Raw genomic sequence first — 24,724 nt, 5'->3', positions numbered from 1 at the left:
TATCACACAATTTACTAAATATTACTGCTTAAGTAGCAAGTGGTTGACTTTGCACCTTGATCTTGATGTTTAAGTAGTATTCGTTAGCCTATAAGCTAAAAAGAAAGGAAACTTAGTTTCTTTTCTCAGAAAACAAATAATCTTTAGATTTATGGAGAGCTTTCCAAACCACATTAAGCTCTACCCAAGTAATTTAAAGATTTGAGTTTGATGTGGAATAACCTCCTCATTCTTTAGATGAGAAAACTGGGTTGGGTGAATAAATTTCCATGAGTATCTCAGGACATAATGCTTCTTACCTGTGGTCTGAACAAAATTTCTTGTTTCATGTTTTATACTTAGAAATGAAAATGATGAATTAAAAAATATATATTAAAAGGGATGGTTCAAAAAGATTAAACGCTTCCTGCCTCTTTCTCAGCGTCCCATGACCCAAAGGATAGGAAAAGGAGGAGGACACCAATCTCAGGGGTTCCCTTTCTTACTGCATAGTGCACTTCACTGCTGTGAAGGAAGGAGTGCTTCACCCTCAGGTGAAAATGAAAGAAAACTCATTTGAATTTCAGAGGCACACTGTTTTAAAGATGCAATTAGTTCTAACTGTGTAGGCAATGGGGAAAAGGTTGTTCCCACCTACATAATAGGTCAATGGAAAGTGTTGATGCTTGCACAGATTTTTTTTTCTCCTGGAAGCTACTTCCCCACATAGAAACCAACCCCATTAGTGATTGAAGTACGGCCCAAACTCCCAATAAATACTCTTATTCATATAAAAATTTTGATTTTTGTCAGTGTTAATAAAAGCCCATTTGGGGTTGTTCTGATACTGCATGGAGACCACCTTTCTCAGAAATGAAACCTGTTTTTGACACATTTTCAAAAAAGCATTTATTAAAGACAATGAAAGAATTGTTTTTAAAGTTGCATAAAAAGACACCTCAATAGTTCAAAGATCCATCAAAGTTCAGGAAGAAAAAAACTTTGGAAATGTCAGATTTATGACTAATGAAGTTGGTGACAGAGGTTTGCTCAAAGATTAGAAAAGAAAGATGTTTTAGGAAGAGCAAGAAGGTTTTTACCATATGTTAGGATGGTAACCATAATCATGAATGACTGTCCAAACTTAAAATATGCTTTTGGACCATGATGGGTACATGTGTGTTTCTAAAACAAGAATCCTAAAATGAGAAGCAAGCATTTCCTAGGACTGAATTCAAATGAAATCTATGAAAGTAGAAAAGAAATCTATTTAGATCTTCTACTTTCTAGCTACAAGAAAAATGTGTGCATTTTCTCTCTTGTTCAAACAAAAAACTTCAGTAAATAAAAGAAAAAATGTTTATTTGTTTGCTTTTAAAGAAATGCTTATCACATGGCTGAACTACAGTGTATACAGAGAATGAAAGTTTTAGGACAAGGTCAAGTCAAGTAAATGTATACAAAAATATGTTTCTGTATGTTCTTTCAAAGAATGGAGGGAGATGAATATCAAGATGCTAGAGTAAAGGTTGGAACTTATCAAATAGCCTCCAATCTCTCTAAATATTTTTAAATAATGAGTCTAAATAAATTCTAGACCATTGGAATACATAAAAAGATGGAGTAAAATAATTTTCCAGCCCACAGCAATTTAGAAGGATATCAGGAAAGGTTTGCTGTGAGAGGAAAGCACAGCACAGCCCTGCTACCAGAAAACTAGAAGTGGGCCTTAGGAGCCACTGAATCCGCAGGAGCAGAAGCTGCATCCAGAGTTCTTGACCCACAGATGCCAAGGGTGATGGAAAGCTAATCAGAAAGAGCTTCTTTGCTAGCAATGAGGCTGAATTCTGTTGCTTTGCCCATACTCAGATCAGTATCTCAAGCGTGCTCAGGGCAGAAAGGAGCACTAGCTCCCCAGATCTTATAGCCATGATGTAGTGGTAACTCTTCTTATAGTTCTAGAGCAGGACAGAGGGGTTGTGGCCACTTGGAAACCAGAGCTGGCAGAGGGATAAACATAACTCTCCTTAGATCATACTACTTTGCAGATCCCTAGAAGAATCTTTAAAAACAGCTACACAAAACCTCTGAAGCTTGGGATGATGCAAATAGAAAAAGTACTGATGGTATCTGAATATACAGCCTGCAGCATACTTCTTTTTGCTTTCTGTATTTGTCTTCAGTTTTTTGGGGGATTGTCTATGTTTTCTTTTACAGCATGTCTTTTATGGAAATGTTTTGCATGACTACACGTGTTTAACCTATAACTACTTACTTTCCTTTTCAATGAGGCTAGAAAGGGAAGGAAGGAGGGAGAGAATCTGGAACTGAAAGGTTTTTTTTTTAAACAAATGTTAAAATTTATTTTTACATGTAACTGGGAAAAATATAATGCTAAATGATTTTTTAAAGCATAAGGAATAGAATTCATACTTGTTTGAAGACAAAAAATCTAAAACCCAGGAATAAAAGAGAAACTAAACATTAAGGCAATTTTTCCTTTATATGGGACACCACAAGGCATAGTTGATAGAGAACTGGCTTTGGAAGCAGAAAGATAGGGGTTCACTCCCTACCTATGCCAAGTTCCCTGTGCTATAGAAAATAATACCATGAGTAGCAAAGAACTTATCCTCCCTCTTTAGAAATTAAGTTTCCTTATTCTAGATAACCCATTTTGTTCAATCAGGTTAAGTCTCTATCCCTATCTTAATTCCTTCACAATATTTTCCTCAAAATGCATGAGACATTCTTGGAGATAATTTTGTGTTTTTGAAAAAAATGCTAGAATGGTGAGAGGTTCTTGATAGTTCAACACAATCCAAATATTTTCAATTTTATAAACATGTATTAAGCATCTACAAGGTGCCAAAACTGTCATAGTTTCAGGCTGCATCTTCCACATGTGAGATAGGCTCTTTGTCAGCAGATTTGTTTGATTAGGCCACTACTTTTATGAATTTGGATGAATAATCTGGCCATGACCAACTCAAAGAAACAAACTACAACATGGCCATTCATTTTACATGAGCGCTGTCCACTGCAGCAAACAAGATATGAAGAATAAAACAAAACATAGTTTGCCAGGTTGTCTAAAATATGAAGACAAATCTTAGTAGTCTTTATATTATATACTTATTTATGACATAATTAGCAGTTAAATAAAGATTTAAGATTGCAAAGCAACTTAAAAATAAATTACATTTTCATCTTCTAATATGCATTTTCTTTACTTTTATAGAGAAGAAAACTGAGTTATATATAGTTTAACGATTGACTAAGGGTCACAGAAATGGTAAGTGTATAATGCTAGATTTCAATTCAAGTGTTACCAAATTCAGTTCCTTTCCCAAAGATCAAGTAGAATCCAGTTGATTCCCCTGTACTACTGTTTGAACAGAAACCTATGTGTCACAGTCCATGATCCATAATAAGTTAAGAAATGCTTATTATTTGACTGACATTTTCACAATAACTTAAATCAGACAACTAAAGGCAGAAGTTCAAAGAAAAAGGGTTTATAAGTAAATAAAGAGATGATAGAGTTTCAAAAACAAAGGTTGAATCTAATGTAAAGAAAATTAAAAAAAAAAAAACTTCCTAAGAATCAGAAATATCCAAAAGTAAGATGGATTTTCTTGGGAGGCTTTGGATTTTTCTCATTAGATGCAAAAAACCAATTAGTTTGTATGTTCATTTGTTGTTTTTTTAGTTGATTAATCATTTTTTTTTTGTGATGATCTAGAGCAAGGGGACTTAAGATGGCATACATGAATTTTCATGAAAATAGTAAAACAGAGATTATCTATCTTGATATTGATATTAATTCATTGATAAATGATAGTAATTCAATATAATTTCCTCCTTTCAACATCTGTATTTTCTTTAAAAAACACAATACACTGAGAAGGGCTCTATTGATTCTGCAAATCTTCCAAAGGAATTCAGGTCTCAAAAAAAAAAAAAGAAAAGAAAAGAAAAGAAAAAAAGTGTGAGTGAGACAGTATTTGAACTTCTATATATTTTTTCATATATATTTCTTTGAACATGAAGTAATTTCAGAAAATTCAGAAAGTTTCTCTCTCTTTATTTTCTTAATGATAAGCTTTATTTTGTTCATCTTTTTTTTTTTTAACCAGAACCCTGTAAATTCTACTCTAATCTCACTTTCATACTAATCACATTCTTGGATTTTTATCCATTCCTTGGATGATTGTTTTTTCTTCAAAACTGGATATCTGAGTCTCTTGAATCCCCTACAAGACTAAGTAAATTATTGAGTGATCATTGTCTTCTTTCAAAACACAGAGATATTTTCTTTTACTTTTGATACCACCAGTGAATAAAATGACACTTAGAAAGTTAGGGGACCAAAGGACCCCTTTTATGAAGTGTACAGCTCTGGATGTCAGATAATCCTGTAGATAAACCTTTGTGACGGGAAGACTGAAAAAGAGTTTCTTAGAGAAATCGATGCCTGGTTACAGATATGAAAGGCTAAAGATAAGATACACATTCAGGTGAAATAATCTCATTTTTTTCTGCTACCTCCACTACATCAGATTTGGGTCACCTCCACTTGAGGATGGTAGGACACTGGCATGTGTATTTTTCTTGTTATTTCCTTTATTGCAATAGATACCAGCAGAGTTACTGGATCAACATTCTCCATGGTAAAAGAAATATAATGGAGAAATAACACTGACCTGGGAATCAGGTACCTGAGTTCCAAATTCTATTTCAGCCACTAACAACCTGGACATCTTGGATTCTTGTTACTCAACGTTTCTGTATCTAATTTTGACAGTTCAAATGAGAAGATTGTTTTATGATTAGTAAAGTCCATTCTAAGTAATCAATCAAAAAAGATGTATAAATATCCCCCAGATTCTGAGCATTAGTATACATACAATAGGTCAATAAAGGAAAAAAACAACAACAAAAGGAAACAATACCTGGTTTTAAGGACATTATAGTCCAGGTCTTTCATTTTATGACACTATAAATTTTCTGTTCAATAAGATGATAAAATTTTAGGAAGTATTCCATGAAAATTGAAAGCTTAGCAGTGTTGTAAGCCATCCATGCCATCATAGACATCACAAATAACATCAGTTAGTTAGGGCCATTTTACTTTTGGATTTTCATGTCCAGTGTTTAGCACAGTGCTGACCACATAGTAAGTGCTTAGTTAACGTTGATTGAATCAGTTGAGTGATTGGACATGAGAATCAATGCACCTCTCTCAAAAAGTCATTGAATTAGAACTACTGCTCCTATGCCTCATATCATAGCCTTGATATACCTAGCATAAAATGAAATGAAGACTTCAGGGTGGGGGCAGTGATTTTGAGCTATAGGGATTGACAACAGAGACATTTTGGGATTAAATGTCTTCATGTTATATATGCTTCTCATTCCTGAGAAAATTGTTGAAAAGATGGTAAGCAGGAATACAAAGGCTTACACATACTTGCCTCTTCATAGACCTTCCTACCAGACCATACTAGTAACAGGCCTCTAGTATATTTGCATTCAATTCAAGAAATTCTTAAACACGTATGGGTATGGATGTGTTTATATAAATGAGTTTGTACAACAACATAGATTCAATTGTTGCCCATATTCATTGTTGAAGGAAATGTCGATTTTCATTTAGAGGTTAGAAATTAATGAAAAAATGTTTCCCCATCCATGTTTATGAACCTTTAAAAAGTGTCCATATCATTTTAAAAAACCCAGATTTATAGAATTGACATGGGACACCTAGAGGTTAAGCAACCTACTCCCTGTCAAATGATCAGTGTGTTTCTTTTTTTTTTTTTTTTTTTTCCTTTCTTTCTTTTTTTTTTTTTTTTTTTTTAATAAATTTTATTTTATTTAATAATAACTTCGCATTGACAGAATCCATGCCAGGATAATTTCTACACGACATTATCCCTTGCAATCACTTATGTTTCGTTTTTTCCCCTCCCTCCCTCCTCCCCCCCCCCCCCAGGATGGCAAGCAGTCCTATATATGCTAAACATGTTGCAGTATATCCTAGATACAATACATATTTGCAGAACCAAACAGTTCTCTTGTTGCACAGGGAGAATTGGATTCAGAAGGTAAAAATAACTCGGGAAGAAAATCAAAATTGCAAATAGTTCACATTCATTTCCCAGTATTCCTTCTTTGGGTGTAGCTGTTTCTGTCCATCATTTCTCCAATGGAACTCAGTTAAGTCTCTTTGTCAGAGAAATCCACTTCCATCAGAATACATCCTCATACAATATCGTTGTCGAAGTGTATAATGATCTCCTGGTTCTGCTCATCTCACTTAGCATCAGTCCATGTAGGTCTCTCCAAGCCTCTCTGTATTCATCCTGCTGGTCATTCCTTACAGAGCAATAATATTCCATAACGTTCATATACCACAATTTACCCAGCCATTCTCCAATTGATGGGCATCCACTCATTTTCCAGTTTCTAGCCACTACAAACAGGGCTGCTACAAACATTTTGGCACATACAGGTCCCCTTCCCTTTTTTAGTATCTCTTTGGGGTATAAGCCCAATAGAAACACTGTTGGATCAAAGGGTATGCACAGTTTGATAACTTTTTGGGCATAATTCCAGATCGCTCTCCAGAATGGCTGGATTCGTTCACAACTCCACCAACAATGCATCAATGTCCCCGTTTTCCCGCATCCCCTCCAACATTCATCATTGTTTTTTCCTGTCATCTTAGCCAATCTGACAGGAGTGTAGTGATATCTCAGAGTTGTCTTAATTTGCATTTCTCTGATCAATAGTGATTTGGAACACTCTTTCATGTGAGTGGTAATAGTTTCAATTTCTTCATCTGAAAATTGTCTGTTCATATCCTTTGACCATTTATCAATTGGAGAATGGCTTGATTTTTTATAAATTTGAGTCAGTTCTCTATATATTTTGGAAATGAGGCCTTTATCAGAACCTTTAATTGTAAAGATGTTTTCCCAGTTAGTTACTTCCCTACTAATCTTGTTTGCATTCGTTCTGTTTGTACAAAGGCTTTTTAATTTGATATAATCAAAATTTTCTATTTTGTGATTGGTAATGGTCTCTAGTTCATCTTTGGTCACAAATTTCTTTCTCCTCCACAAGTCTGAGAGATAAACTATCCTATGTTCTTCTAATTTATTTATAATCTCGTTCTTTATGCCTAGGTCATGGACCCATTTTGATCTTATCTTGGTATGTGGTGTTAAGTGTGGGTCCTTGCCTAATTTCTGCCATACTAATTTCCAGTTATCCCAGCAGTTTTTATCAAATAATGAAATCTTATCCCAAAATTTAGAATCTTTGGGTTTGTCAAACACTAGATTGCTATATTTGACTATTCTGTCTTGTGAACCTAACCTTTTCCACTGATCAACTAATCTATTTCTAAGCCAATACCAGATGGTTTTGGTGACTGCTGCTTTATAATATAATTTTAGATCAGGTACAGCTAGACCACCTTCATTTGATTTTTTTTTCATTAATTCCCTTGAGATTCTCGACTTTTTATTGTTCCATATGAATTTTGTTGTTATTTTTTCTAAATCATTAAAATATTTTCTTGGAAGTCTGATTGGTATAGCACTAAATAAATAGATTAGTTTAGGGAGTATTGTCATCTTTATTATATTTGCTCGGCCTATCCAAGAGCACTTAATATTTTTCCAATTATTTAAGTCTGACTTTATTTGTGTGAAAACTTTTTTGTAATTTTGCTCATATAATTCCTGACTTTCCTTTGGTAGGTAGATTCCCAAATATTTTATGCTATCAACAGTTATTTTGAATGGAATTTCTCTTTGTATCTCTTGCTCTTGGATTTTGTTGGTGGTGTATAAGAATGCTGAGGATTTATGGGGATTTATTTTGTATCCTGCTACTTTGCTAAAATTATGAATTATTTCTAATAGCTTTTTAGTAGAATCTCTGGGGTTTTCTAGGTATACCATCATATCATCTGCAAAGAGTGATAGTTTGGTTTCCTCATTGCCTACTCTAATTCCTTTAATCTCTTTCTCGACTCTTATTGCAGAGGCCAGTGTTTCTAATACAATATTGAATAATAATGGTGATAGTGGGCAACCTTGCTTCACTCCAGATCTTACCGGGAAAGGTTCCAGTTTTTCCCCATTGCATATGATGCTTACTGAAGGTTTAAAATATATGCTCCTAACTATTTTAAGGAAAAGTCCTTTTATTCCTATGCTCTCAAGTGTTTTTATTAGGAATGGCTGTTGGATTTTATCAAATGCTTTTTCTGCATCTATTGAAATGATCATATGGTTTTTGTTTGGTTGGTTGTTGATATAGTCAATTATGTTAATAGTTTTCCTAATATTGAACCAGCCCTGCATTCCTGGTATAAATCCTACTTGGTCATAGTGTATTATCCTGGGGATGATTTTCTGTAATCTTTTTGCTAATATTTTATTTAAGATTTTAGCATCAATATTCATTAGGGAGATTGGTCTATAATTTTCTTTCTCTGTTTTCAGCCTACCTGGTTTAGGTATCAGTACCATATCTGTGTCATAAAAGGAGTTTGGTAGGACTCCTTCAATCCCTACTTCTTCAAATAGTTTATTTAGCATTGGAGTTAATTGATCTTTAAATGTTTGATAGAATTCAGATGTAAATCCATCTGGTCCTGGGGTTTTTTTCTTAGGGAGTTGATTGATAGTTTGTTCTATTTCTTTTTCTGAGATAGGAGTGTTTAGGATATTTACTTCTTCCTCTGTTAGTTTAGGTAAGCTATATTTTTGGAGGTATTCTTCTATTTCATTTAAGTTGTCGAATTTATTGGCGTAAAGTTGGGCAAAGTAACTCCTAATTATTGCTCTAATTTCCTCTTCGTTAGTGGTGAGTTCTCCCTTTTCATTTTTAAGACTAACAATTTGATTTTCCTCTTTCCTTTTTTTAATCAGATTTACTAAGGGTTTGTCTATTTTGTTGGTTTTTTCATAGAACCAACTCTTAGTTTTATTAATCAATTCAATAGTTTTTTTACTTTCAATTTTATTGATCTCTCCTTTTATTTTTTGAATTTCAAGTTTAGTGTTTGATTGGGGGTTTTTAATTTGTTCCTTTTCTAGCATTTTTAGTTGCAAGCCCAATTCATTGACCTTCTCTTTCTCTATTTTATACAAATAGGCCTCTAGAGATATGAGATTTCCCCTTATTACCGCTTTGGCTGCATCCCATACATTTTGGTATGATGTCTCATTATTATCATTTTCTTGGATGAAGTTATTAATTATGTCTATAATTTGCTGTTTCACCCAATCATTCTTTAGTATGAGATTATTTAGTTTCCAATTATTTTTTGGTCTACTTTCCTGTGGCTTTTTATTGAATGTAATTTTCAATGCATCATGGTCTGAAAAGGATGCATTCACTATTTCTGCCTTACTGCATTTGAGTTTGAGGTTTTTATGTCCTAATATATGATCAATTTTTGTATAAGTTCCATGAACTGCTGAAAAGAAGGTGTACTCCTTTCTGTCCCCATTACATTTTCTCCAGAGATCTATCATATCTAATTTTTCTAGTATTCTATTTATCTCTTTGACTTCTTTCTTATTTATTTTGTGGTTTGATTTATCTAATTCTGAGAGTGCAAGGTTGAGATCTCCCACTATTATAGTTTTACTGTCTATTTCTTCTTGCAGCTCTCTTAATTTCTCTTTTAGGAATTTAGATGCTACACTACTTGGTGCATATATATTTAATATAGATACTTCTTCATTATTCATTCTACCCTTTAGCAAGATATAGTGCCCTTCCTTATCTCTTTTGATTAGATCAATTTTTGCTTTAGCTTGATCTGAGATCAGGATGGCTACCCCTGCTTTTTTGGCTTCACCTGAAGCATAGTAGATTTTGCTCCAACCTTTTACCTTTAACCTGCATGTATCACCCCGCTTCAGGTGTGTTTCCTGTATACAACATATTGTAGGATTCTGGCTTTTAATCCATTCTGCTAACCGCTTCCTCTTTATAGAGGAGTTTACCCCGTTCACATTTATGGTTAAAATGACCAATTCTGTATTACTTGCCATCTTGTTGACCCCGGTTTATGCTTTTCTCCCTTCTTACTCCCTTACCCCCTCCCTTACCCCCCTTCCCAGTATTAAGCTTGTGAGCTCCCCTTGCTTCTCACAGCCCTCCCTTTTTCAGTATCCCTCCCCTCCCCTTAGAGTTCCCCCCCCCCAACTTACCCCTTTCCCTCCCAGTTCCCGTATTCCCTTCCACTTAGCTTATTCCTTCCTTTTTCACTTTTCCCTTCTCACTTTTCAATGATGTGGGAGAAGTTTCACCATAGATTGAATATGTCTAAAATTCTTCTCTTACTGCCAATTCTGAAAGCAGTAGAATACTCACTATTTTCATTCCTCTCCATTCTTTCTCTCAGATATACTAGGTTTTCTTTGCCTCTTCATGAAATGTAGTACCCCCACTTTCCCTTTTTTCTAGTACAATGTCCTTTCCTCAACTAGTTTCTAGAACAAGGTATACATGTATTTTTTATACATCTTTACAGCCGAAATATAGTTCCCAAGATTAATCTTTACCTTTTTAGATTTCTCTTGAGTTCTGTGCTTGTAGATCAAATTTTTTGTTAAGTTCTGGCTTTTTCATCAGAAATAGATGAAATTCGCTTATTTCGTTGAATGACCATCTTCTTCCCTGGAAAAAGATGCTCAATCTCGCTGGGTAAGTTATTTTTGGTTGCATACCAAGTTCCTTAGCCTTTCGGAATATCATATTCCAGGCCCTTCGATCCTTTAATGTGGATGCTGCCAGATCCTGGGTGATCCTTATTGTGGCTCCTTGATACTTGAATTGGGTTTTTCTAGCCGCTTGCAGTATTTTTTCCTTTGCCTGAGGGTTCTGGCATTTGGCCACTATATTCCTTGGTGTTTTGATTTTAGGATCCCTTTCAGTAGGGGATCGATGAATTCTTTCAATGTCTATTTTACCTTCTGTTTCTATGACTTCTGGGCAGTTCTCTTTGATAATTTCCTGGAAGATAGTGTTCAGGCTTTTTTTTTCATCATACTTTTCTGGAAGTCCGATGATTCTCAGGTTGTCTCTCCTGGATCTGTTTTCCAGGTCTGTTGTCTTCCCCAGAAGGTATTTCACATCCTTTTCCATTGTTTGATTTTTTTTGGATTTGCTTGACTGATTCTTCTTGTCTCCTCGAGTCATTCAATTCCAATTGTTCGACCCTGATTTTCAGTGAGGTATTTTCTTCACTCACTTTTTTAAGATCTTTTTCTAATTGTCCAATTGAGTTCTTTTGTTCTGTGGAATTTTTTTCCATTTCGCCAATTTTGTTTTTTAGAGAGCTGTTTTCTGTTTCCAGTTCACTAATCCTATTTTTCAAGGATTTGGTTTCTTTATCCACTCTCTCTTTAACTGACTTCTCCAGGCTCTTTTGCCAAGCCTCCCTCTCCTTTTGCAGAGCCTCCCTCTCCTTTTCCCATTTTTCTTCTAGCTCCCTTGTGAGAGCCTTTTTAATTTCCTCCATGAGATTCATCTGTGCTGAGGGATATAAGGTCTCCTCCTTCGGGGATTCACCTGGGGACTGTTTGTTTTTAGTCTCCTCAGGGTTTGGAGTCTGCTCTTTATCTGTATAAAAGCTGTCCAGGGTTAAATTCTTTTTCAGTTTCTTGCTCATTCTGTCTATTTATCAAAGACAAACTATCAAAGAAACAGAAGGAAAAAAAACCCCTTGAATGGAGGCTGCTTTCTTTGGGGGAGGGGCAGGGTATTCGTGAGGCACAGGTCCTACTGTGCTATGGCGCCTGCGCACTGAGATCCGAGCGCTCTGAGATCCGAGCGGGCTAAGACACTGTGGGGGAGGGGTGGCCAGGTCCCTAGAAACTCCAGCTGTTTGGGATTGTATTCTTCACCCCCGGTGTTTTTAGCTTCTCTGCTGGGCTGCTGACTTGCTCCTATAGCAAAGCTCTCACCGCAGAGACGGCTGCGGTCCTACCCCCTCTCCGCTCCACCCGGTTCTGAGCTGCTATCTGTGCTCTGGTTGCAGCTGCTGCTACCCGCAGACTGCTTCCAAATACCGTCCCCGCCCTCGCGCAAAAACAGACCTTTCTTGACGAGTCTCAAGGATGGTTTCTCTTGGTAAGTAATTGTATGGTTTTTTTTTCCAGTCGAGCATTAATTCAGAGGCATGAAATGAAATGAATAGTGAGAGAAAAACACGGAGATTACACAGAAGTGTATTTCCTCTCCGCCATCTTGGCCGGAAGTCGATCAGTGTGTTTCAAAAGCAATACTTGAACACAGATCTTCTTGCATCCCAGGGCAGATCTCATCACTACTTCACTCTATATCATAGACTATTATTACCATTATTTTCACTTGCTGATACTTGTACACAATTAGATACTGAATTTCAGGCTGTGAAGTCTGTCTGGCACAAATCAAAATGAATCGTCTATGTGACAAAGCTATAGAGTAAGCCCTGCTGTTGACAGATAATAAGACAACCTCCAAGAAATTAGAAATGCCTAATAGATGGTTTACTGCATTCCCCTTCCTCACTTCTTTGTTAGAAGATGGTGTTTTACTCTTAAATTTAAATCCTATAAATGTTGCTGACTTGTGTCATTTTTCATTCCCCTCACACCTTCAGAACTTCATTTCCATGACTATTTTCCCTTAAATCTCCTTACTGATACATCTCTTTTGCCCCAGTGCAATGTAAAGTATATCTTTTCTGAATTGTAGAGAGAAAAGATCTAAACCTGGTGTATAAAACAAAGAAAATACAACAGTATTCCGGAAATAAACCCACACACAGAGCTTCAAGCCAGCTCCTCAAACTCATTCTAAACGTGATGAATTTTCAAATTCCTTGGAACTATTTGAAGAAGATAGCACTCTTTTGCTTGAAATGGGCTCTGTTTAGGAGGGGGAAAGGATTGAGAAGCAGTGTTAAAAATGAGATCAATTTAGAAAAACTATTTCTATATTCTCCCATCCCACTGTTGCAGCACATTATTCAATCTTAACAAATGGTACAAGAAGTCTAAACTGGAGCCTTAAAGAAAATAATTTTCAGTCTCCCCATTCTTCAATCAGTAAGAAAACAAACAAATAAATATATAATTCCTACTATGTGCCAGGCACTGTGGTAGAATATGGAAATGTAAACCCAAAGACTGATTCCATAGCAATCCTCGGATGATTTATATTCTACAGAATTTAACGAAACCTCTGTTTAAATAGTTCAAAGACTCTTTGATGACATCAACATGAAAATCCTTGTAAAGATGTAGATCATACTCATCCAAGCTTTCTTATTACATAGTTCTCTTGTCAATGTCCTTCCCTACATTCCAGGGGCCTTTTTCAGTTTTTTCCTGACATTTTGGGGAGCTCATCAATGACCTAGAAAGTATTTCTCCTAGAAATTACATTATTTAGGGGAAGTGGGGAATAGACAAAATGCTAGCTTAGAATCATTAGAAGCTGCTTTCCCTTCCATTCTGGAAATCAGATTGACTCAAAATACAAATATACAAAACATCACCTAGGGCATATGGCTTCCATACCCATCGGTGCCATAAAAGTGGGAGATATACATATATAGCTGTGTGTATGTACATGTATCTGTACAAGAACAACAATAACAAGCCACAAATGGAGTCACAAAAAGTCATTCACAACTAAAAGTGTTATCTTTTATATCTGTTATATAATAACAATATATTAGAAGACTTTGCTGGAACCAAATGATTATTTTAATTTACCTAATCTCTTTGCACTCAGACCAATAATAGCATTTTTCTTTCTTTTGGCACAGAGAACTGCAATGACAGAAAAATGATGATATAAAAGGAAGCAAGAAAGAAACATGACTGAAAAAGAAAAAAAGAACGTGAGATACAAAGATAGTGGCAAAAATGGACATCCCCTGGTGGCTAGCCCACATGACCAATTGGAAATCTCAAAATAACAAGATTAGGCCACCAGAATATAGGGTGGATATCTGTGAAGGCCATAAGGAAGGCATTGACAAAATTCCTATGGATTGGGAAGCTTCAGATAAGTCACGATCATCCTAGCATGACCTTGGAAAAGTAAATTATATTAGGCACCATGAAGCAGTGAGAGAAAAGAGGACACAGAATATAATATTAATATAATTGATATAAGTAGTTCCCAATTTTTTTCACTTAGACTACTCTTTAAGGTAAGTTAATGAGCCAGGTGAGGCTCTAACTTCTCATAATTAAATTGAGACTGCAGACTTCCCTCTACTTTGTTGTATGACTGGGGCTCCATTTGAATTCAGGGTTCTTCCTTTGTCGTTCTGGCTTCCACCTCTCATGTTCTTTCCAGTTTTTTTTTTCTTCCAGACTAAGTCAAATCATACATTCCATTATCTCTTACCTCTGCATTTTTAAGTTAGGGACAACCATAGAAACTTCAAAGAAATAACTAATGAAAGATATGATTATCTACATCTTATGATGATTTTTAAAGATACCCATCTCTTCTTATAGTTAATAAACGGTGCCATTTTTGCCACCTAGTCCTGATTGTATTAAAATAGTAAGAGATTGATAGAGGGAGAGGCATTTTCAAAATTTTCAGGACAAAAAAATATGCAAGGTAAGATTTCAGGGTGCACAAGCCAAGGAAAAATGATGTGTGGAATCCAGCTCCCCTGCCATTTAATAATCCTCAACTATCCTGCTTTCCCTTCTTTACCTATTTAAATATCAGTTGTTTCTCAGTGATGTGCCATTCTTTGTGACCCCATTTGGGATGTTCTTCACAAAGATATTGAAAAGATTTGACATTTTCTTGTCCAGTTTATTTTACGGTTGAGGAACTGAGACAAACAGTAGGAAGTTTCTTGCTCTACATCACACAGCTAGTAAGAGTTTCAGGTCAGATCTGGACTCACAAAAATAAGTCTTCCTTACTTCAGAGCCAGAATTCTATTCAATGTGCCACCTAATCTTCCGGTTTAATTAACTCCTACTTTGTAAAATACAAACCAAAGGCATGTTCTCACTGAAACTTTCCTTGATTCTTTTCAGTTGGTAATAAACTTGCTTCCAACCTTCAGCCATCACATATTGTTTTTTTTATGTTTGCATGTACTTATCATGTGTGACTTGGTGTCCTAAGCACTTATGAATATATCATCTCATTCTGCTTAGAGGAGTGCTTATTAGCATTTTTTATTTCTTAACCCCAATTTTCTGGCAACCATTCTGGGGGTATTTATCCCTTCTCTGAATCCTGTTGTCAAATCCATTAAATTAAAAAAGAGAAGTACACAGAATTGCAATGATTAGAGAAAATAAATGTTTGTTTATTTTTTTTTCTCAAAAAAGTTCATGCATGCTATAAAATCTTTCCAGAGACTCCTGGATGGTTCATGAATTTAAGATTAAGAATCCCTGTCCTTCAGCATATCAATCATCAAATAAATAAATAAGCATGTGATTATAAACATTAGAAATTATAGGAATATGTGGAGTTTTTCTTAAAATAAGTAGTATTTATCTAAAACCATCAGAAAGCATCACATGTGATGGGGATAAACTAGAAGCATTCTTCATAAAATCAGGTGTGAAACAAGGTTGCCCATTATTACCATTACTACTCAATATTGTATTAGAAAAACATTTCTTTAGCTTTAGCAATAAGAGAAGAAAAATATTGAAGGAGTTAGAGTATGTAATAAGGAAACAAAATTATTACTCTTCACAGATGATGATATGATGTATATTTAGAGAATTCTAGGCAATCAACTAAAAAGCTACTAGAAACAATGAACAATTTTAGCAAAGTTGCAGGATATAAAATAAACCAATATAAATCATCAGCATTTCTATATGTTACCAATAAAATCCAGCAACAAGAGATAGAAAGAGAAATTCCATTTAAAATAAAAGTAGATAATATAAAATATTTGGGAATGTACCAGTCAAGACAAAGCCAGAAATTATGTGATCACAGTTAAAAAACACTTTCCACAAATAAATTTAGATTTAAGCATTTGGAAAAATCAAGTACTCATGGGTAGGCTGAATATATCTAAATCTACTTATTCAGTATTGTTCCAATCAAACTGGCTCTATAAAGCTAGAAAAAATAATCGCATAATTCATTTAGAAAAACAAAAGTTCAAGAATTCCAAGGGAATTAATGAAGAAAAAAAATATCAAAGGAAAATGGTCTAGCTGTACCAGACCTAAAATATATATTATTAAGCAGTGGTCATCAAAGCAATTGGAACTAAATGAGAAATAAGAGGGCTAGATCAGTGGAACAGATTAGGTTCACAAGACATAATTGCAATGACTATAATAATCTAGGGTGTGAATAACCCAAAGACCCCAACTTTTGGGATAAGAATTCACTATTTGACAAAAACTACTGGGAAAATTTGAAACTAGTACAACATAAACTAGGCACTGATGTTACAAGCGAATTAGGAGAACCAGAAACAATCTACCGCTAAAATCTGTGGAGAGGAAAGGAATTTATGGCCAAAGAAAAACTAGAGGACATGTAAAATGAAAATTGATACTTTTGATCATATTAAATTTTAAAAAATACAAACAAAACCAATGCAGCCAAGGTTAAAAGGGAGACAGAAAACCGGAGAAAAAAATACATCCAAGATTTCTGATAAAGGCTTCATTTTAAAAATATACACAGAATTGACTCAAATTTGTAAGAATACAAGCATTCTCCAATTGATTTATGATCACAAGATATGAAAAATTTTCAAACGAATAAATTAAAGCCATTTCTAGTCATATAAAATGCTCTAAGTCACTATTTATTAGAGAAATACAAATTCCAACAACTGTGAGATATCACTTCACAGCTGTTAGATTGTTTAAAATGTCAGGAAAAGATAATGATAAATGTTGGAGGAGATGTGGGAAAACAGGGACGCATAGATTGTTGGCAGAGTTGTGCACTGATCAATCATTCTGGAGAACAATTTGATACTATGCCTAAAAGTCTTCCAAACTCTGCTTATCCTCTGATTGGACAATGTCGCGATTGGTTCTGTATCCCAAAAGAGATCATAAAAATGGAAAATTACCCACATGTGCAAAAATGTTTGTAGCAACCTTTGAGGACTATGCAGACTGAATGTGGATTGCAATATAGTATTTTCACAATTTATCATTATTGTTGTTGCTTTTGTTGTTGCTTGCTTGCTTGTTTTTTTTTCTCATTTTTCTCTTTTGATCTGATTCTTCTTGTCATCATGATGAATGTGGGAATATTTTTAGAATTGCATGTTTAACTTATATTGGATTATTCATTAGCAGAAAGGGGGGAGGTGGGGAGGGAGAAAGAAAAAATTGGAACACAAGGTTTTTCAAGGATGAATGTTAAAAATTATCTTTGAATGTATTTTGAAAATTAAGAAAAGCTATTATTATGAAAAAAATAAGTTAAGGAAGAGCAAATAAATAAACAAAGATGTGTTAAGCACTTATTTTGTCTCAGATAGTATGCCAAGTGATGGGGATTTAAGGAAAAAGAAAATACAGTTCTTGCCTTCTAGGAACCCCCATTTAAATAAGGGAGACAACATTTGTCTGAAAGATAGCCTTATTTCCCTCGTATTTAATAGCTAAATATTGCATTGGGAAAGGTTTTTCCCCCTGTTCTAATTATTTATCTAGAAACCAAACAGTGTGAGAAATCATTCTAAAGCACTTATACAGCCAGGATGTCTAGGACTGTTTAAATGTATGAAATTGTAAGTTTAGAATAATGAGTAAATTCCTACTCATTGTATTTGCTTAGACAAATCTGGCTAAATATGGATCCTTCCTTTTGTCAGAGTAGTCATGTGGATATTGTTAAGTCTCTTTGACCAAGATTTGGGTGATCCAAGTCATATACCCCAAGATTCTTATTGTAATATAGTCTACCCTGTTATTGTCATATTTATTTTCTCATTGATTGTTAACCAGTAAGAACTAAGGAACACTTTTTTTTTCAAAAAACATAAAATCTATGAGCCCATCAAAATAAGAGGTCTTTGGTATAAGAGAGACATAACCAAATGACTATTTTTATTAAAATGCCAGCATTATTAATATATGGTTAAATGATCTAGAAATCATGTCTCTTGAGTCCTTTTAAAGTATGTGAACTTAAATACATACCAGATAGGGTAGTCTTGGAAAGTAATCAGCAGATGGAGACACTGAGAAAAAGTCTGCTGGACAATGCGGGACTTGTATTAAGTTTTTAAATAATCCAGGGCTTCTAAAAGATGGAAATAAGGAAGGAGCGAATTTCAAACATCCAGGAAAGCCAGCAGAAATGCATAGAGTAGGGGGATTGAAGTGTATAAGATGTGGTATGACTCAGTAAGAACAAGTAGCCCACTATAGTTGGGAAATAGTGCTATAGAAAATGTGGTAACGATTGATGAAGATAGTGCCTGGAAAAGTTAGAAAGAGATTCCGGATGGGAGGAACTTACAATTCCAAACAGACAATTTAATATTTGCTCCTTAAAAGAATAAGAAATCATGTATTTTACTGAGTGCAGGGTGGCTGGGTCACCTATGGGTTAGGTAATATGTTCCTAAAAGAACATAGGATATCTATAGGACAATGTCATAAACACATATACATGTATGTGTGTATGTGTGTACATATTTATACATACATATACATAGGTGTGTGAAATAGAAAAATCATATATCCTTTAGTCTCTAGCATACTGATCTATATGTAGCATATAGCAAATAAAAGTGTGTTGAATTAAGTGAATATGAGTATTTTACATTTAAGAACTTATTTGATCTTGATAAAACGTGTAGTTAAAATAGATATATGTAGTCGTTTATTTATTTTTTTTTTGATAAGGGAAGTGAGACATAGAGAGTACAGAATTTAACCAAGATGACATTGCTTACAATTAGTCAGCAGAGTCCAGAATCATTCTTGTATTTTCAGACATTAAATCAAAAGCCTTTTTCACATAATCATAAATAAAATATAAGGGAAAATATTCAAAGTCCAAGTCAATGATTTAGAAGACATTGAATATGGGATCAAGTCCCAACTTCCCAGATGATCCTATGATAAAGTGTTTTTCTTATTCCCTAATGATCAATGGATGGCATTCTTTCTTATTATTGTCCTAGAATTTTACTATTACTTTAAGCATCTCCATAAACTGGAAGTCATGGAGTTCCATACATAATTAGGAAAAAATGCCTCAAATTTCAGCTTCCATTTTCCTACTCATTTCTGGCAGTCCAAACTCCTACCAATTCCACTTTTAATAGAAAGTACAAATTGGACTTTTTTGTTCCTCTACTCTGCATCTTCTGTTTTGCTTGGTTTCCACTTTTTGTTACAAGACAATCTCATAGAAGCTATCTGCAGTTCCTTCCCCCTTAAACTTTCAGAATCCTTTTGTATATTGTCTCTTCTTATATTTCTACTATTATTTCTGATGCTTATACTTAAGTGAACTATTGTACCCCCAAGAGTATTGTGGGTATAACAAAGATGAAAATAAAAGTATTGTGATCCAAACCCATCACAGATAAGGTTACTGTGAGTGTTCAGGATCACACCAATATCAGAGAGACAAATTGATAAAATATGCTCTTATTCGTGGTTCTGTATGATTTTGGTTCCTTCTGTGTAGAGGGCTGAAACTCTTGAGTCGATGCACTGAGGTCAGGACAGACGAGCACTTGAGGCTAACTACCAATTGGATAATACTCTAGGCATATGCTTGGAAAATGGCTCTTCCCATTATCCTGTGCTGACTCAATGATTGGTATACAGAGGATTGTAAGAGGGATTAGGGGGTGGACTAAGACTAGCCAGAGTCACTTTGGTGGTGGATGAGGAAAAAGGAGGTTGTCAAGATTCTACTGTCATCTCCTTCACTTCTACCCCTAAAGACCAAGAATAAAGTCTAAGGACTTTTGCTTATCCTGACTCCAGCTGATTCTAAGGTATCCTGAGTGCCAACGCAGTTGTCACATCTCTGTGAGGTGTTTATATTTCAAAATCTTTTTCTTCAACCTATAGTTCTGTATTACTGAGAGATTTATAATTTTTAGAAAATCATTTGTGTTCTTAGATTTTTATGGCTCAGCATTATATCTGCATGAAGGTGGGAAATTATTTGAGCTAAAGTAGATCAAGTTATAATTCTGTAGATCTACTAATATTCCTGGAAGATGTTGTTTTTATTTGTAATTTTTACAGGTCTTTCATTAATTTATGATGTAAACTTCTGCTGTAGAATGTTGGCACCTTGAGTACATCTTTTTAGATATTTAGTAAATGCTAAATGATTGATTCCTATGATTTGATGGATTTGATGATGGTTATAATAAAAGTGGTGAGGGTGATTTTTATGGTACTATTTGTAATGATAAAGTGAAGAGACCAACTTCTACAAAAAAAGGACTTTTCTACTTACATTTGCCAAGCCAAATTGATTATGAATATTTTCTTCAAGAAATTTCAGTCTTCTGTAATGGTTGTGTCCCCACCATCTCTTCCCATCAAATCTCACCACAGTCTTGGAACTCTAAAATTTATGTCTTAAAATCTGTTTCTTGTTTTATGGAATGGTTTTGTTTCAACAGATGTTTAAGTAACTTGATTGTGCTATTGGCTGCAAATATTGAATATTCTTGGAAGCCACATCCTCCTGGCTCCTTTGAGTTGCTTTTTTCAAACCAATATCACTATTATGGACTCTATGGAAGAGCTACCCCCTCTATTTTCTCTCTTCTGTCTTCTGCAGGCTTATAATCTATGTGAATACTTGTGATACCTGATGTGTTTCTAATTGCTATTGTGTTGCTTAGAATGATAAAATTTGTCAAGATATTAGTTATAATTTTGATAATAATTTTAAAGATTTTAAAAATTCACTTTCATTTATTCCAATTTCCTAGCTTTATTCAATCTGCAATCCATTTTTCTTTTATTTTTCATCCTACTTCTCTTTTATACCTTAAAACATCTTTTCCTGAAAGCAAGAATAGAACATCATGAATAATTTCTGTTTTATACATAGATTTTAAAACAAATATTAAAATTGTTAAAGTCATTTTGTGAATAAAATAAGAGAATAATAATTTCTTGCCCATTGTAAAATTTTGTGACAGAAAAGGCCTGGAGCCAAGATGGCAAGACTGAAGTCAGGAAGTTGCCTGAACTCTCTCCAGTTTCCCATGGAAACAACATGAAATCAAGCCTTTGAACAGATCCTTTAACAAAGAGAAAAAGAGAAAAAAAAAAAAACAAAATAATTTTCCAGTTTAAGGTAGCTTGAAAGGACTTCAGAAAAGATCTGTCTTCCCTGGGTAAAATGGCAGCTCAGCAGGGATGGTATCCAGAAAAGCCAATAAAAGGGTCTTATCCAAGGCACAGATCAGCAACCAAAATCACACAAACCTGACTCCATACAACAGGAGCACAACAGAGCAGGTCAGGAGCTATAAGGTCCCCTGTACTTAAAACCACAAGTCAAAGTACATCATAGCTTGAAGTCACCAAAAAACTTGTGATAGCACTTCCTGTGCCCCAGGAGCAGAACTTGAATTCAAAGTCAAGGAAATAGTAGAGACAGAAGGAAATAAAGAGAGAGGGAGAGAGAGAGAGAGAAACACAGAGAGAGAGATTGAGTGGGGGGGGTGGAGAACAGAGAGAGAGAGAAAGAGAGAGAGAGAGAAAGAGAGAGAGAGAGAAAGAGAGAGAAAGGAAGAAGAGAAGAAAAGAAGAAAAGAAGGAAGGAAAGAACAGAGGTATGAAAGAAAGGCGGAAGGGAGGAAGAAAGGAAGGAAAGAAAGGGAAAAGAAAGGGAAAGGAAGAAAAAGAACCTTAACTTTTGAAAGCTACTATGATGACAAGAATCGTCAAATATCAATTCAGGAAAGGACAGAATACCAACAAGGGAAACCTCAAAGAAGGATACTAATTGTTGTCAAGATCAAAGAGAGTTCTGGGAAGACATCATGAAAAATTATAAGACAAATAATAGAGGTAGGAAAAAAAACTTTTTTTAAAGGAATTAAAATGACAATTCTACCAAAATTAATTTATTTATTCAGTGCCATACCAATAAAACTCCCAAGAAATTATTTTGCAGATCTAGAAAAAAAATAATAAGAGTTCATCTGGAAGATTAAAAGGTCAAGAATTTCAAGGGAAATGATGAAAAATGCAAATGAAAGTGGCCTAGCTGTACCAGACTTAAAACTATATTATAAAGTAGTGGTCATCAAAACCATCTGGTACTGGCTAAGAAATAGAGCAGTCCATCAGTAGAATAGGTTAGGTTCACAGACACAATAATCAATGCCTATAGTAATCTAATGTTTTACAAACTCAAAGAAAACAGCTTCTGGAGAATTGACTCAAATTTATATGAATACAAGCCATTTAAATGGCAAGATTATACAATGATCAATTCTGATGGACATGGCTCTTCTCATCAATGAGACAATCCAGGCCAGTTCCAATGATATTGTGATGATGAGAGCCATCTGCACCAGAGAGAGGACTGTGGGAACTGGATGTGGCTCACAACATAGCATTCGCACTTCTTATTCAACAAGATAATTGTATAAATATGTATTCCTGTATTGGATTTACATAGTTTTTGCCATGTTATTAAAAATTCAATTATTTGCCATCTAGAAGAGGGGGTGAGGGGAAGAGGGGAAATTGGAACATAAGGTTTTGCAAGGGTCAATAATGAAAAATTATCTTTGCATATGTTTCGAGGTGGAAGTTATGGTAGAAGTTAAGTTTTCTTTAACTTCAAGAAAAACAAAAACGAAAAAATGCAAGTCATTCTGCAGTTGATATATGGTCAAAGTATATGAACAGACAATTTTTAGTTGAAGAAATTGAAACCTTTTCTAGTCATATGAAAAAAAATCACTATTAATGAGAGAAATGAAAATTAAGCAAAATCTGAGGTACCACTCTACAGCTCTTACATTGTCTAATATGATAAGAAAAGAAAACAATGAATGTTAGAGGGGATGTGGAAAAACTGGGATGCTGATACATTACTGATGGAGTTGTGAACTGATCTAACCATTTTAGAAAGCAATTTGGAAGTATGCCCAAAGGGTTATCAAGCTGTGTACACTCTTTGATGCAGCAGTCTCTCTCCTAGGCTTTTTTTTCCCAAAGAGATCATAAAAGAAAAAGGAAGCACATGTGCAAAAATTGTAGCAGATTTTTTTTTTGTAGTAACAAGGAAGTGGAAACTGAGTGGATGCCCATCAGTTGGAGAATGGCTGAATAAATTATGGTATCTGAATGTTATGGAATATTATTATTCTATAAGAAATAATCAGCAGGATGATTTCAGAAAGGCCTGGAGAGACTTGCATGAACTGACGTTAAGTGAAGTGAATGGAACCAAGAAAACATTATACATAACAATAAAATTATGCAACAATCAATTCTGATGTGGCTCTTTTCAACAGTGAGGTGATTCAGGCCTGTTTCAATAGACTTGTTATGGAGAGAGCTATCTGCATCCAGAGCAAGGACTTTGGAGACTGAGTGTGCATCACAATATAGTATTTTCACTTTTTGCTGTTGTTTGCTTTTATTTTTCTTTTCTTTCTCATTTTTTTTTCTTTTTGATCTGATTTTTCTTGTGCAGCATGATAAATGTGAAAATATATATATATATATAGAGAGAGAGAGAGAATAATTGCACAAGTTTAACATCTATTGAATTGGGCAAAAGGGGTGGGGGAAAGGGAGGCAGAGAAAATTGGAACACCAGTTTTTGCAATGCTGAATATTGAAAACTATGTATATGTTTTGAAAATAAAAAAAAGCTTTAAAAAATTTCTTTTTTATTTGTTTTTATCCTATGAAGAAGTAGAAGAATAAAGGTAAAGAAAAGAGCTGAATAGAAGGGAGAGCAGATTGAGGGAGGGAAGGGTCAGAAACAAAATTCTGGGGTGTAATGGGTAATGTTCTCTTGTTTATTTTCTTGGACTCTCTGGGGGCAGCCTTCTTTTCAGTTCAGTAATCACCACAAGAGTAGCCAGGGGTCAAAGTCCAAATCCATTATTATCTCCTTGCCTAGAGCTGGACAGCTTTCTTAGAACCTTCTGGAGTCTTGGTTTCAGTGAAAAAAGTACAGGAGGAAAGCCTGCCACTAATGTGATGTGAGATGAAGTGAATGAATCTCTCTAGTCCAAGGGTTTGTGCTTCAGCCTCCAGCCCCCACAAATGTGGACGATGGAATGAATCTGTCTCAACCTCCGAGAGCTTCTAGTGTGCTTGTCTTCTGTGGCTCTTAGTCTCTGCTTATATGTTCCACACTGAATATAAATCAATCATTATATCACTAGGAAACCATTATTTGTTGTGAGATTAAATCAATCATACTGAACCATGCTAAACTAGATAGCCATTGTCTCATCAATTCCACTCAGTACCTTGTAAGAATCCTTTGTTTTAAGTTCAGCGTTCTGGCCCGTAACAGTAACAGAAGAGTATAAAGAGAGAGGGGAAAGTATAAACAAGGGAGAAAATAAGATAGAGGAAATACACAGTTGGTAATTATAACTATGAATGTGAATGGGATACAGAAGTCGATGGCAGAATGAATTAAAAACCAGAACCCTACAATATGTTGTTTATAAGAAACATATCTTAAGCTGAAAAATACA

This window comes from Antechinus flavipes, chromosome 4 (assembly GCF_016432865.1).
Source record: "Antechinus flavipes isolate AdamAnt ecotype Samford, QLD, Australia chromosome 4, AdamAnt_v2, whole genome shotgun sequence".
NCBI lineage: Eukaryota > Metazoa > Chordata > Mammalia > Dasyuromorphia > Dasyuridae > Antechinus > Antechinus flavipes.
Note: the sequence above shows the minus strand (reverse complement) of the source record.